This window comes from Orcinus orca, chromosome 14 (genome assembly GCF_937001465.1).
Source record: "Orcinus orca chromosome 14, mOrcOrc1.1, whole genome shotgun sequence".
Classification (NCBI taxonomy): Eukaryota; Metazoa; Chordata; class Mammalia; order Artiodactyla; family Delphinidae; genus Orcinus; species Orcinus orca.
Window position 1 is genome coordinate 3,575,098 of NC_064572.1, and position 11,623 is coordinate 3,586,720.

The window sequence follows — 11,623 nt, forward strand, 5'->3', positions numbered from 1 at the left end:
CACATTTGTGGTGGCCACGTCCTGAGCATAGGTGGAATAGAAGAGACTAATGGGGATGGGGTTTCTTTTTGAGGTGATTAAATGTTCTGGTATTAGTGCCGATGGTTGCACAATTTTGTGAATAGATTATAAATCACTTAATTCTACACTTTTCAAAGGGTGAATTTTATGGTATGTGAATTATGTCTCAACTTAAAAAATGGTGATTAATAAATGTGATTTTTAAAATAACATGGGAAACATTATCATGAGTTTTATTTGCTTCCTGCCATCCTAAGCTCTGTAGATATGAAAAAAGACACACACACACACACACACCCAAATGAGAACAAGCACTATTTACTCAGAACTTGTCTATAGAGCATGGGAGTCAGCCACCATCACTCACATCAGGCTGAGACTCAGGGCACACATAAGAGTGGGGACACTTTGTGGTGGCAAAAAAAGGAAGCCATGTCCTCCCGAGAGCTTGTGATGCAGGGAGGCTTGAGAGAAGCTGATAGGAAGAGGGGCGTCTTACGTGATTACTTAGGGGAACATATTTGGCCTTCCCCACATTTGGTTCTACATGGAAAGGACTGAAAATTTCGAAGCTGTGAGTCACTGACCAAGTCCTGACCCTTAGGTCCTATTGCTGCAGAGGTTGGGGTCTGGTTTTCCAGATTGGTTGCTGCATGTGTGGGGCAGGGCCTTGTGGCTGGAGGGAGAGTTTCCCAGGCTTCCAGGTGGATTTAGAAAATTCTGCATCCCAAAACCCTCCTTCATCATCTTCAAGCAATCAGATACTCTGTGGATAGAGAAACTTGAATCAATGTTTTTAAAATTAACTGCAAACAGAATTATAAATGACTAATGTACAATATAATGACATACTAAAAGGCAAATATCAATAGAAGAATCAAACAGAATTTTATAAATTCCTTCCAAGAAATGAATATGCTCAATTAAAATCACACACTCCTGAACTTCAGTATTTGGTAGTACATATTTGTGTGAAAAGAATTTTCAAATATGAAATATGCAAACCAGGCAAAATCTCCTTATAAGTGAGCATTAACAGCTGAAATTTTGATGATAGGAACATGTAATAAGCTAACTGGCACCCCCCTTGCAAAAGAATTCCATTTTTCTCATTAGCAGACTTGTATCACAAAAAATTGTACTAAATATATTTTAAAGTTCATAAACATTTTGTGAAAAAAACTGCAAACGATAGTAATTATTACAGTAATGTGAATTTACTGTAAATCTTAGGATTTTTTATTTCACTAATGTTCACATTGTAATGAATCTCACAACAAAAAGAGTGTCAATTCATTCAATTTTTTTCTTGCCTCAATACCGAAATCTGGCCATCTGGTCGACCTTGCCGCTGCAGACCCCAAGTGACGTGCAACTCGTGTGAACCTCAACAGGAAGTATCCAGATCGCACACGGGCGAAGGCGCACCGCCACACCGATGACAGCCGTTCTCGACCCAGGACACCATCGGTCCCATTTCTTGCCCTGGAGGGTCCTCCCCTCTGCCCGCACGTCTGTAGGCCGTTTACTGTCTGCAGAGCTTCTTCAGACAAGCTCCCGACAACAATGCCCACCCGGGACCGCGGCCAGGCTCGTGTCTCCTCCCGACCATCACGGATGCTCCGGCCAGTCCCTGTTTCCCAAATAGAAATGACTACGACTTAGGACCACCGAAGCCTAGGAGGAACTGCCGCCCCTCCATGAGCGCCCTACACGCTTGCCCTCGACAGTCGGCGGTGAGGGGACCTGAACAGGTAGGAAACGCAAGCGCCACGCTGACGAGGCGACCAAGGAGTGGGGACGGGAGGTCCCTGCGTAGACGTCGTTTCAATCTGGCGGGTGGCTCCCGTCTGTTGAGCCGCATCCCGTGCCCCTTCCTCGGGGCAAGAACCGCCCCCGTGACCGCCTCTCCTGGATGCCGGAGAAAATGAAGTGGACCCGTTGAGCAGCCCCACCGCCTCGACAGCACAGGGCTGTAGCCGGGCCCCCAAGGCGGCGAGGACGCAGCGACGGATCGTTCCACACGGAGTACGACGTCGGGCACGGACATCCTCTCCTGGTTGCGCGTAGAAGGGTAGGAGGTATCGGCGGGCCAAGGGGCATCAGGGAGTGCTGGTCGACCGGCGCAGACCTCCCCCCAAAGTTTCGAGGGAGCTCAGTGTCGGCCCCACAGCACACTTCTCTCCACATTCAATCTCCGGTAAGACAGGACGCGCCCACCACTCCGCACCACCGGGATGGTCGCTGCCTGCGTCGCCGGCCTCCCGGAACTCTGGCCTGCGCCTGGCGGGCGAGTCACATCCCTCGCGAAGGTCGCCAAAGCTCAGGAGGGAAGGGACAATATAAAAGCGTCCGCCAGGTGGCTCCCGACAACGGGCTCGTACGTCAGCGTGATGGATTCTGATCGCTGGCCGGCGAGGGATCAGCTCCGACCGCCCAAACGCTCGAGATCGTCTCGGGGCCGTCCGCCTAGGAGCTCCCTGTTGGTTAGGCTCGGCCTGGCATGACGCGACCCCAGCAGCGGGCGGGGCTGGGAAGATTTGGGCAGGAGGCTGCCGCGAAGGAGATGCGCTCCTCACGCTAATGTGGAGAATTCTGCAGTCAGAACCCTGACTCAGAAGACTTGGGTTCCCTTAGTGCCCAGCCTGTTACCTCCTTATCAGGAGACCTTAGCAATTCACTTGGTTGCTCCAATTATCTCTGCCCACCCTACACCTGTGCAGCTCTTCTCTCCATGAGTCTAGAGCTGCTTTCCCAAAGAAGACATCCCCATGCCATTGCAGGTAGGAGCCAAGGAGAAAACTGAACTTTTGCAGCTGGACCTATTACATAAATTTTATGTATCCAACACAGGAATATACAAGACTGAGAGGGTCTTATCCCTTTAGCACCACATGAGCATAGTTTTCATGAAACAGTGATGCACACTCGGCAAGTCCAGGGGTGTCAGGAAGAAGAAACAAACAGACACACGCACACACACACACACACACACACACATCCCCGGGTCTAATAGGAACACTTACCAGGGCTGGCAATGGTGGGAGCAGAAAGCCCATTGTTCCCACCTCTGGGGTTCCCTGGGCTAGAATCCCAGCTCATTCAGGCAGATCCTGGTTGTTTTACTGATGTATCTGTGTGGGAGTGAGGTCTTGGAGCTCCCCAGACTGTCATTTGCTGTCCAGTGTTCTACACTTTGTTCTATGTACTATGCCCCTTCTCCTCCATACACAGTCACAATTAAGAAAATAAGAATCTGCAGACATTGCATTCAACTTTCTAATTTGAATGAAGGTTAACAACACAAAGGAACAGAGTTATGTGAATAACTTTGCTAAGGAACTTACATTTATCTTTATAAAACTATCAAAATGTTTATGAGTAGTCTGTAGAAAGTTAAACATTTTAAAATTAGGAAAAATAATTGATTCTTTATTGCTATCTCTCACCAAGCGTCCATTCACCCCAGCACCTATAACACAGGACTCACCTGATGAAACGCCTGCTCCCCACTGACGTAGAGATTTCTGTTCTGAGTCATTCTCTATCCCCTGTGTTCACCGCATTCCTAAGTCCACTGCAGCCAGTAACATGATGAAGGAGGCCACTGAGCCCAAGGGATGACCTTTAAAAAAAGAGAAGGTAAAAACCTCTCCCGTCTTCTGTGAGGTCACAGCCTTAATGGAGGCTGGAGCAAGTGAAAGTTAATGTTGGGAAAGAGAGTGTTTCTACATTGGTCCCTGACCTGCCATATCCCTAAAAGGGTGGTGAACATAACTGGCGTTAATATTTCCTGGGTGCACTTAGAAGATCTGGACCCAAAGTAGAAACCTGATCACTTGGCAAAAGATGGATCAATTCAGGAATCAAAATAATTTTTTTCTCACCTGTTGTTTCATTATCAGGAACTCTGCCACCATCTGTGCTCCTCTGCATCCTTATGCAGGGACAATCCGGAAATCAAGCAGATAAATCTGAAGAAAGAGAAAACAGCCATGAGAACCCAGCCTTTCAGAGTATTGTTAGATATATCAAGCATCAATCCCCAACCACTCAGCTGGGAGTGACCCCTGCCACCTTACCCACAGGCATGCGCAGACAGAAGGAACGCTTTTTCCTCCCATGGTCAAGAACAAGGCTGCATTGGCTACTCGGCATGTAGGGAGAATATAATATCCTCATTTTGCAGAAAACAATGCAAGTTATGGGGTGTTATACTTTGATTGGACTTACTGTTCAGAGTTATTAGTTTATTAATATTCAGTTCCTAGGATTAACACTAATTCCCAGGTAACCCTTATCATGGTCTCCTGGAGAGTCCTGTCTCCACAGCAAGGACACCTCTCACAAAATTCTTATTTAATAATTCTTGGTGAAAGACACCATCATTTGTTCTCCAACACCAATTACAGGCCTTTAGCACCCCTGGTGCACCCACCACCACCCCGGATGCCCTTGCCCTTAGTCACCTTGGTTCCTCCCCATGTGGGAATCAGTAACAACAGAGACTCAACCCTAGCTCTGCCCTCCATGTCCTTGGCCATGTGGCCAGGAGATTTTCTATCAATTTAATGGAGGATGGAACAATCTGAGGACCCATGTTTTTTGACATTACATGTCAAACACTAACCTGGGCTTCAATGAAAAGGTAATTGATTAAACATAGCTCATGGATATAGTGTTTGAAACATAAAGAAGACCTAAATCTTAATCAGAAAGCTATGACCAGTGAGGGTTTACCAGATAGAAAATCTGTGTGAATTCCGCAAAGTAACATTACCTGTGAATGTAACTAACATGGGGAGACTTTCAATGAAGACCATCACTGAGGAAGCTGCCTAGAAGTCACATGTAGAAAGATGACTGAATGATTATTATGTGAGCAATTTTTAACAGCCTCTCTTTCCTTGTCAATAGCGGGGATTTCATGCTGGAGAAGAGCCCACTGAATGCAATGAATATGAGGACATGTCACATACAACAACCTTAACTCCACGTGTGTTACACTTTCAGCCTGAATGGGAGACTTCAGCCGTTATTCACCACTGAATTAACATAAGCTAATTATACTAGAGGGAAACCATGCAGATCTCAGAATGTGGAAGGTTTTTAGTCACCCTCCAACCTTAGACAACATGAGAGAGTGCACTCTGGAGTGACTCTTGCAAATGTCCTGAACGTGGGAAATAATTCAGCTGAAGCCTCGCATTTATACACCAACAGCTCACACTGGAGAATACGAACCTTATAAAGGTAATGCAGCGAGAGAGCTGACTTTTATTCACACCAATAAACTCACACGGGAGAGAAGCCCTATGTTTGGAATGACTGTGGAAGAGCTTTCAGTGACCCTCCAACGCTTCAATAACATGAGCACATTCACACAGGAGAGAAACCACAAGGAATATCATTTATGTGAGAAAACACTTAGTCAAAGCCATAACCTTAGTCATGGGGGATAATTCACACTAATGAGAAAGCCTACAAATGCAATGAATGTGGAAAAGCCTTTAAACGCAGCTCTCACGCTTATACGCACTAGAAAACTTACAGGAGAGCCACCCTATGTCTGGAATCCATGTGGTGCAGCCTTTACCCAGAGCTCCCACTTTTATAAACACCAGCGAATTCATACTGAGTAGAAACCCTGTGTCTGTAATCAAGGATATTGAGCCTTCAGCCAGAAATTATCCCTTTTAAACCACCAGGAAAGTCATGTGGAGAGAAACCCTGACCCTGTAATCATGGTGGAAGAGCCTTCAGTTGGAGCTCCAGCCTCAGAATACACAGAGAACTCAGAGTGGACTGCATCCCTGACACAGTAGAGAAGACATCCCAAGGTTTACTACGAGGAGAGCCTTCTTGGTGTAAGGCATCTAATCACTGCTGTAGAAGAAATCCAATGAAATGAATGCTACAGTTCCATTAGTCATGGAGTCATTAGACGTGAGAGGGTTCACACTGAAAAAATAGTCTCAGTGTAATGAAGGAAGGACATTATTCAGTGATTCCTCATTCCTGACTGAACAAGAATGTGCTCACACTGAGGAGATGCCAATTCTAAAGACAATGTGGAAAATCTTTCACTTGCTATTCATCAGAAAACTCATACTGGGAAAATAGTCTATAAAGAATGTGTTAGCATGCAATTGAGTCAATAATTCAGTCCTTCAGCAATTGTCTTATTATTAAATATACAGTATAAAGATGTAGATGGTGAAGGGTTTTGAGAAGTGCTGCAAGCAATATTCAGTATCAAGTAAGAAGAAACGAAGCAAACCTGCTTCAGTAGATCAGGATTTGCAAATACATAAGCGCTACTGAGTGGGTATGTGTCATTCAAAACCATGAAATATTGTGATAAGTAAGAATGAATCCATTTTCTGTTAATACTCTGTCACTGTTGATCAGTTAGACACTTTCTGACTTTATAAAATTATAATCATAATTACAAAGACTGGGATCAATCAGGAAACAACGATGAATGTTAACTGAAAATATAAAACATAGTATGATGTGTGTTAACTCGTACATTAGGGTCCAAATATTCTTATACGCATTCCGGATGAATGGCTTCAAGAATAAATACACACATGCTTTGTGATTAACCTCTGCTGCTTCAATTAATTCTATTACTTAACGTTCATTTACTATTTCTCGTATGACTTAAAAAAATGTATACATTAATTATATTTAAAGAAAGGTGAATAATTGTGGGTACATGGACAGGAAGAACTCAAGAATTCAGAGTCAGATGGTGGTTTAATCCCTACATAGCATTTTGTAGCCAAGGGTTTCTTTGTTTGTTTTGTCCAAAAAGAACAGATAGATATCTTCAGGACTGAGAAGGTGAAAGATCTTTGAAGACATAAAAAGAGTTCTACTTTAAGAATGTATTAGAACATTGAGGGGTGCATATAGTAAATCATGTAAACACAAAGGAGATCCCTCACAGAGCCATTGGTAAGTCTACCTTTAAAGCTTTACTCTTTGATGTAGAAAAATTGTACTAAAAAATGTTCCGGGAGAAAGATCACCATAGAGACAACGACTATTTTGTCAATTAAACCTTCAAGAAGGCTAGCTAGGGAGAGTGTACAGGCTGCCTGATGAGTTCTGGACCTTTTTCAGTTCAATTTCTTTTTCTTTGTTTGCCAAAACATTCGTTATAGCCCTGAGGTCCATTGAAGTCTAATGGGTTGAGAAATGGTATTCTAGGGCCTATAAAGCCCATCATGGGGACTTTCCTAGCATTCCAGAGGGTAAGATTTCACCTTCCAATGCAGGGAGTGCGGGTTCGATCCTTGGTCGGGGAGCTAAGATCTCACATGCCTCGCAGCCAAAAAACCAAAACATAAAACAGTAACAATATTGTAACAAAGTCAATAAAAACTTTTAAAATGGTCCACATCAATAAAAAAAATCTTAAAAAAATTTTTTTAAAAACCCATGATGTTACCTGCAACATTACTGTGTGTACATGCATCTGAACGCACACACAGACACCCATTCAAGGGAGGGACAGTGTAACAACTATCTGATCATAAAGGGAAAATGCGATTCAGGAATTATTAGCATAAAGGATTCATGCAGGAGAAAAATAAGATAAATCACCCTGTTCATTCATTTATAAACTTTTAATTATTAAATATTTAATGAGAACTTCCAATATTTCAGAACCTGGATTGTTATGATGATTAAACATAAATAGCAGAACGCCTTTCTCTTCATAGAACTCTATATTCTAACGCAGGCAATAAGAATAAATTGCAAAACAAAATTTCTGACATTAAAAAAAAGACATGTTCATACATTGTATAGTCACAAAATATCACTACTGGTCTACAATAAAAAGTTGGCACTTCATAAAATAAAATTGACATTTAAAACAGTCTCAATTCTGGAACTTTGGAAAGTTATATATTTTTAAAAATACTGGTCAGTAAAAATATTTTACAAAATTCTCAATTTTGGAAAATCTTCTCTACATGAATTGGGGAGAGCAAAGCTAGGTTTCCTGTCTTAATAACCAGGTTTGCTCTTCTCTATATTCCAAAACAAGTATTTTTTAAATTGTCAGAATTCAAAACTATATGTTTGAAAATCAGTACCGGTTTTTATAAGGATAAAAATTCCCTGTACGTGCCTGTTAAAATTCCTTTCATTATCCATTTTATTCAAAATTCAACCGGATACCATTTTAAAGGATAACAGACAAGAGGATTGCTATCTTCCTCTTTATATTGGGCTCTTAATTTCTTTCTATTTTTTTTGATAACCCAAAGCAATCCAAAATAACACATTATTATCATAAAATCTAGAATTTCCCAGTGTGTTCTGTAGTGTATAGAGTCCCAATGCGATTATATACACTATTCGTAAATTTGAAGTTAAATGTATTCCTAAATACAAAATAAAAATCTAAAAATGCATTTACCTATATGTTTCATTATGCAATAATGCCCTTTTAAGAAAGAAATGGCTTACCAGATGCAAGAATACCTGGAAGTTGCATAATATGTTTTTATATTTAATAACAGAAAATAAGGTAATAAGTGATTTTTTTGTTGTTATACATTTTATATTCTTATGTAAATTACATATTCATTGTTTCATCAATATGATTGTTTTCTGGTTTATTTTACTCCAGTGTGAATTATAGTGCATTAACTCTTGATAGTTTTCTATTAGAAAATGATTCTTGATGAAATTCTCTGTGATCAATTAACTTTGGTAAACACTGCCACAGGCAAGAGATGTCGCCAAACCAAAATTTAAAGTAAATACTTTTATGGCTTACAATGTTCTATTTTGAGGCTCAGAAATATCTAGCAGTTTATGCAGTTGATGCTAATTTGTGTGGGTGCTAGGTTTTAGTTACACTAATTTGTGATTATTTCTGAGATGAAAATAAAATTATCTGCAGGTGGATTCCCTTCCTCAGTGCAGGAATAATTGTGAATTAGTGTTTATTCTAAACTGAGATTACTGAGAGTAATTTAACATATTTACATCTACCTAAAGTTTGTTTCCAGGGAGAAAATTCGCTGAAAGTTTAACTGTTTTAAAAGTATAAATCCCAGCATATGAGTGTCAAAAAAACTTTTTTCCCGCTTTTCCAGAGCAGGGGTTGGCAAACTTGTGTAAAGGACCAGAGAGTAAATATTTTAGATTCGTCATAGGATGTCTGTTATTTCTACTCATCTCAGTCATTGTAGCCAAAAAGCAGCTACAGTAAAACGTAAATAAAGGAGTATAACTGTGCTTCAATAAAACATTATTTATTGACAAGGAAATTTGAATGCTATATAATTTTTGTGGGTTGCAAATAATGTTTTTATGAATTATTTTCAGCCATTTATATATATAAAAACCACTCTTAGCTTGTAGTTCCTACCAGCACAAGCTGGGTGTGGAATTTGGCCGATGGGATGTAGGATGCAATGGCTTGTTCTCTCGAATTACAGTGCAAACATCCCTCCTTGGAGACCAGCATTTCAAAACGAATTGATTGTACTAGCCCTCCGCCAGAAAATATGAAAACTACAATCAAAACAAAAAACAAGTTACCAAAATCTGCCCAAGATGGGAGAGGACTTACTCCTCCCCCAGGGTGCACCCCCTGCTCATGTATGGTCCCCTCCTGTTGGCGTCCCCAGCCACCAGCAGTGAGTGAGACTGTCCTGACCCTGTGCTCCCTGTCCGGCCGCATGCATGGGACCAAAGAGTTCCGAGCAATAGTTATTTGCTGGGCACAGATCCTCATCCATCAATTCACCGCTAACTTCTGTGGCTCCCAGAGGGACAGAAGCCACCTTTCCAGCCCCACCCCTGGCTTGGAGTCCAGCCGCTACGGGTCCACCTTCTCTGAGGGCTAATGGCCAGAGTCTGACAGCTGTTGTGGGTTCTGTGCACCCAAATGTGGTTGCGGCAGTGACCTGCTCTTCAACCTCACGGCCAACATCAGCGGATGACTCTGACAGTTCAAGTCACCAAATATCTTATTTTGGTAGGGGACAGAACATCTTCTACAAAACATTTATAAAGAACATTTCTGTTGCCCAGGATGGGAAATCTGGGCCCTTTCACACCAGAGACAAAGATCAAAGAAGTAGCACGCGGGGTGCACTGTGTAGTTGACCACCGCGCTGTTATTCCAGTGCCGACCCTGCGCGCAACGTGCAGCCAGCGAAGCGTCCCGGCGCTGTGTCCTTCGGCTATTAAGCTACAGACCGGGAAGCACGTGGAGCCAGAAGTGGAAGCGGCCCGGTGTCCCAGGACCGGCCCAGAAAACCCGACGGCCCCTCTGGCGTCAGTGTCTCCACGGCTCCTCCTGCAGCTCGGTCGGCAGGTCCGGGAAGGTGCGACCGTGTGTCGGGCGGAGCACAGGACAGGGCTCCGGGCTGGGGCGGCGATTGCGGCTGGGTCCATCCCCGCACGAGCTCCCGCCCCCCTCGCTGACGTCGCAGGTGTTGGATGCGTGGCGGGAGACTTGGAGGCTGCGAGGAGAGGAGCGTGGCGGCCTGCAGGCCCAGGAGACTGTCCCGCTTCTCTGCGCTCAGGGGAAGCGGCAGTCATAGGAGCATCACGGACAGTAGAGCGGGTCCTCGGCCCGGCAGAGGGCTTCCCACCGGCCGGGCTCTGACCCGCGGGGCCGGAACAGCACCCGCTTCCCTCCCTAGGCGTACATCTCAGCCCGCTGTCTCTGCCGTCGCCGAGGGAACTTGGGGTCAGAGGACAGAGAGAAGGGGCATGATGCCAGCATATCCTCTGGCACCCGGAGGCTGCCTCGTCCTCCGCAGACAGTGGCCTGTCCCTGAGCTTGGCGGCGGGGCCCAGGGCCTCAGACGCGACGGTGCCCTGGCCCTTCCCCAAGCAGAAGACCCGGTGCTCATTTTGAAATGTATAGTAATTCCAAATTACTCTGTTGTGTAACAAGAAGTAACATAGTGTTGTAGATCAGTTATATTTCAACAGCCAACCAACAAGCAAACAAACTCATCCAATAACAGTCCAATTTGTGGTCCACAGAGGCAGGCGTGGGAAGGGGTGGGACTGGATGAAGGTGGCCCAAACTGCAAGCGTCCAGCCGAGAGATGAAGTACCAGGGATGCAATATAGCACATGTTAAAGGTAATAAATACTTCTGTCTCCTACACATAAAACTGGTTAAGAGAATAAATTATAAGGGTTCCCATCACAAGAAAAACACATTGTTCTATTTCGCTAATTTTGTATCTATATGAGATGATGAATGTTCACTAAATTTAGCGTGATAATCATTTCATAGCATATGTAAGTCAAATCATTATACACTGTAAAGTTACTCTGTGCTCTATGTCAGTAATATCTCAGTAAAACTGGAAGAAGATAAATGAATAAATAAAATGGTGCCCCATTGAATCTCGATTAAAATGGATGCTAAATGGAATTTTAGTGGGCATGTGCAGCAGTTTTTGTATTCTAATAAAAAACATTATTGATTTTCAAAAGTGTATTTTGTAATTGAACAGTTAATTTAAAATACTTATTTCATAATATTTTGAACAATTATCTTGGCTGTTAGAAAGGGAAATCTATGTTTATTCTTCCCAAATCTTGC

General features: G+C 43.2%; 1 long non-coding RNA gene across 1 annotated transcript; it reads right to left on the reverse strand.

Moving 5' to 3' along the window:
• Positions 1-322: 322 nt before the first annotated feature.
• On the reverse strand, positions 323-10,464 carry LOC125961038 (uncharacterized). Its single transcript, XR_007471335.1, has 4 exons — positions 9,419-10,464; positions 3,909-3,995; positions 3,512-3,646; positions 323-787 (listed from the first exon to the last, which is right to left on the reverse strand). It is a non-coding gene; the product is annotated as an uncharacterized LOC125961038 (long non-coding RNA).
• Between the last annotated feature and the right edge of the window lie 1,159 nt (positions 10,465-11,623).